The sequence below is a fragment of the Medicago sativa genome, chromosome 2 (assembly GCF_051527215.1).
Source record: "Medicago sativa cultivar Bolivia chromosome 2, Bolivia_mono, whole genome shotgun sequence".
Lineage (NCBI taxonomy): Eukaryota > Viridiplantae > Streptophyta > Magnoliopsida > Fabales > Fabaceae > Medicago > Medicago sativa.
This window is the reverse complement of record NC_140750.1, coordinates 63,480,986-63,485,888: the sequence shown is the minus strand read 5'-3', so window position 1 is coordinate 63,485,888 and position 4,903 is coordinate 63,480,986. Positions and strand designations below refer to the sequence as shown.

Genomic DNA, 4,903 nt, shown 5'->3' with positions numbered 1-4,903 from the left:
AGGAAATGACTAAAATGCCCTCTTATGTGAGTTTTGCAAATAACATTGAAATAAAATGCAGAGAAAGATGCAATTGATCAGAGACATATCAAATGGCTTGTAATGCAAGAAAAGAAGAATTGGAGTAGTATTTTTAGGTCCAAAATTAGGGTATAACAATAATGTTTACATCAAGTCCCGTTCGTATAAAAATAATACAATACATCTCATCCATACATAAAGATACATCCTTGATGACCATCACGTCCTGCAGCGGTACGAACGAACCCTTGAAGTAATATCCATCCGGCTACGAGCATGCATAAACGTCCTGCTTATCTGAAACAAATAAGGATTGGAATGAGACATAATGTCTCAGTGAGTTCCCCTAAATCCTAGGCTATAGGCAACCTCAAGGGAAAACCTACGGTCACCACGTGTCTACATTACAACCTGACGGTTGATTATACGTGTGTGGGGACTTGCATACTTAGACGGTAGTGCATACTAGAGCCGTCATAATCTTGTCTTAACTTGTTATAGGCTTCACTTCCTATACGTGTCATGGCGGTCGAGGGGGAATCTAAGACAGCATTGCCAAGAATACGCTCTACGTATCGAGGCCTAAACATAACATATCATGACACTAATCTAAACCGGACGATTAGGGGAAACCTAAGATCGTCATCGGTATATCTTTCTTTAATTGCTTCTACTTGCTTAATATGTTGTATCTTCAACATATCATCTCTTATCACAAAAGTGATTCTTGCTAACTTACTACTTCTTGACGATCTACGCCAAGTCTCTACTTGTTCTTGACGATCTACGTCAAGGCTCTATGACATAACATATAAATATATGAACAATATGCATAGTTAGCTTCATTGATTATGTTAGCGTGTAACAAACAATTATCTTGAATTCATTTTATGGATTAGTCCTGAGTGGAGTAACCCCGGAAGATAATCCCTTACTACCGGTGAAATGCTTAGCAAGAGCGCACTGGACTCCCTTAGTGAACGTGCGGGTCCCTTACGGCTTACCCCGTTCCCGTTGGAGAACCTTTTGTACCCAACCTTGGATGGAATACAAAAGACACGACACCTTAGCTTAGTGAAATGCGGCTCCCTTGCGGCTTAACCATTCCCCTTGGGGAACCCCTTGAATCCAATTTGGATAACAAGAGACATGACACTCTTTCTTTCTTAAGTACTTCCTTAGTGACATGCATGAAGGTTAAACTTAACCATGCTAATTCTCTTTTACCTCGGATCCTAAACGATCCATCTAGAGGTAATCTTAATGCTTGCTTATCTTTCTTTGTGAATAGTTATCTAACCTTTCACACTTAGCATAAATACATTCTAAGCATAACTCTATGCTTAACTATCTAGTTCTCGACAAGCTATATCGAGGCTCTACTTTAATCCCTTTCTTAATTCATTGCTATCCGAGTAATATCGGCTTAAACTCTCTTAATTCACTCTTGCCATTCATGTTAAGATTGCCATGATTTTCATTTCAAGAATCGTTTGATGTTATGTGCATTGCCTAGATGTTGTTTTGGGTTATAAAGTTGTAAAACGTTGAAAGAAAAGCTTCGGAAGGCACCACGGACCCTGAACTGGGCCAACAGGCCAAAGCAAGTTGGCCAAGTCCAGAGAGCTGCGCTATTAGCTCAGCTGGGGCGTGGCTCATCCTGAGAATTTCGCTATTAGCGTAGATTTCGCTAATAGCGTGGCTCTTCGGGTCTGAGGTACAAAATTTCCAGTTTTGACCCAAAACTTGTCCGGTTTGATCCTGCAATGCACCATAATCATCCAGCAACATATATTGACTAAAAATAACCTATTTCATGGCAAACTAACATGGAATCAACAAGAATTGTTCAAAAGAACATTAGGGTCCTAAATCCCTCATAAACATAAATCTATCCTTTCTAACATGAATCTACACAACCAAAGGTAGGTTAACTATCTATGGAACTCACCTAATCATGTTTTCTTGCTTTCCTTCAAGATCCAAGCTCAAACCCTAGATTCCTCTTCATTCTTGATCCACCATTTTCCCACCAAACCATGCTTAAATCCATGCTTCCTCTTGTTTCTTGCTTGCTAATCCACCAATTTACATGTCTTGTGAAGCTTTGATGCCTTAGGGAAAGGAAGGATGGGGCGGCCAAGTAGAGAGAAGGAGGAGAAACTTTCTTCTCAAAAACCTAGAGAGAGAAAGTGTAAGGGAAAATGAATATTTTGTGACCAAACATGCTTATATACTCCCTTGTGCGTAAATACTTATATGCCCTTCGTCTCAGTCGTGTGTTACCTGACACTGATACATAAGTCCATACTTGACTAATATTTCATAAAAATATCATCCGTCGTACTTAACATTCTTCACCATAATCACTGTCCTTGAATCTGAGTCCTCTGTTACATTTAACAGATAAAATTTCCATTAGCTGACGAGCGGGATGTTACAACTTCTTGAGTAAGCTAAAATATATTTACAATAAAAATATGTTCATCGATTATTTATTTATATACCAATGGTCTTATTATTAGCATATCTTATGCTATATTTATTCAATTTATTTTAGATATAACATAAAACTTAAAAGTTGTCTTATTTTCTTGTGATCTTTTTTTTTACCTCAAATTTAACATAATTTGACATGAAGCATTAAATATTTTATTTTTAATTTAATTCAAAATAATTTTTCTCTTTGTGGTCAATGGGTACACACACTAATATAATTTTATATAAATAGAAAAATTTAACTTCAATATATTTATTTAACTAAAACACTCAATAATATTTATTTATTCATACGAAGGAATATTTATTTATGTTATGACAATAGAACACTCAAAATATTTATCTATCTAGAACAATCATTAATTTTTTTTTGGTCAAGTAGCCTAGTGGCTAGAATTCAAATAGAAAAATTTAAATTTAATATATTTATTTAACTAAAACACTCAATAACATTTATTTATTCATATTCCTTCAAAAAAACATTTATTTATTCATACGAAGAAATATGTATTTAAGTTATGACAATAGAACACTCAAAATATTTATCTATCTAGAACAATCATTAATTTTTTTTTTTGTCATGTAACCTAGTGGTTAAAATTCACCTTTTTCAAGGTGAATAAGTGGGGTGTCCGGGGTTCGAACCCCGATGTAATTTAGTGGTTAAAATTCACGTTTTTCAAGGTGAATAAGTGGGGTGTCCGGGGTTCGAACCCCGATGTAACCTAGTGGTTAAAATTCATCTTTTCCAAGGTGAATAAGTGGGGTGTCCGGGGTTCGAACCCCGACCCCTACATATAACAATGCATGTCCTTGCCAACTGAGCTATGCTCATGGGGACAAAAATCATTAATTTTAATAATATTTATTTATTTATACAAAGAAATATTTTAATTTTAATATTTATTTATTTAATATCAAAATATTTATTTTAAAACTATTACAAAAACATATATATTTATATTTATATTTATATTTATATTTATATTTATATTTATATTTATATTTATATTTATATTTATATTTATATTTATATTTATATTTATATTTATATTTATATTTATATTTATATTTATATTTATATTTATATTTATATTTATATTTATATTTATATTTATATTTATATTTATATTTATATCTATATTTATACCTTGCATATATAATCATTGCCCCTACCAACTGAGTTAAGCTCATGAGTACAGTTGCCATATTGAAGGTCTGAGGTTCAAACCCCGATCACTACAAAAAAATAAATATAAAATATACTAATTAATAAACCTCGACCACCACAAAAAAAAATGAAATATACTAATTAATATGTTTGACTAGAAAAACTAATTTAATAATATGTTTGACTAGAAAAACTCTATAAATAGCTTATTGTTGTCAATGTATTTTTTCATTCATCATTCAAGAGAACATGGCAACCGGCATAAACCGTGTGCAGTTTTTCATTTATGTTCTATGCATTGTTTATGTTTTGTGTCCAGGTAACAAATTTCCTTTTTCTATATCTATTTTTTCATGTACTTTTCTTTAGAATTATAATACAATCATCTCTACTCAACGAGAATGAAATTAAAATTATGTTCTAACATTGAGAATAGTGTTTTTCATAAAAATATGTACAATGTTTGACATGTTTAAAAGTTTTATCTCTACTCAACGAGAATGAAATTAAAATTATGTTCTAACATTGAGAATAGTGTTTTTCATAAAAATATGTACAATGTTTGACATGTTTAAAAGTTTTAATTAGTATTGGACGATCAGTAAAAAAGGACATAATATTGAACAATGAACAATATGTATAAAAAAAACTCATATGAATATTATTAGAGATTAAATACTTGAAAAAAATTTGTCAAACAAAAGGTACTTGAAAAAAAAATCATATTCAATGAACATTAGTATGCATTAATCACTTTTATTAGGTTCAAATCATTCTTCTTATGATATGTTAATATAATATTTGTTGGTATATTTCCTAAAAAAAAAAAAATTTGTTGGTATATGTAGAATGATCCATAGTCAAACTTGTTGTATTCAAAAAAATAAAATAATAATAATTGTTAGATTTTATATAAATTTATAAATTTTAAATTTGTGCTTGTAATTTTTTACAACATTCTATTGATTGTAGGAGGAGCAGCAGGGTATATAATACCTCCTCCAACCGTACATTGCATTCCCAGAATGTCATGTCCAAAGAACATACAAATGTGTCTTGATTATTGTGAAGAAAGGGGCTTCTACACTGGTATCGGTAAATGTGTAAGGGAGGATTTATGTTGTTGCATCAAATAATTGTAGTACCTTGTCAAAGTATATCGTCACACAGTCTTTTTGACTGGTGGAAAATAAATACAATGATTTTAGTTAA

The 4,903-nt window shown here is 31.7% G+C and overlaps 1 long non-coding RNA gene across 1 annotated transcript; it reads left to right on the top strand.

Annotated features, from left to right (window-relative positions):
• Positions 1-3,912: 3,912 nt before the first annotated feature.
• On the top strand, positions 3,913-4,903 carry LOC146949586 (uncharacterized). The gene is made up of 2 exons (XR_015025429.1): positions 3,913-4,010; positions 4,664-4,903. It is a non-coding gene; the product is annotated as an uncharacterized LOC146949586 (long non-coding RNA).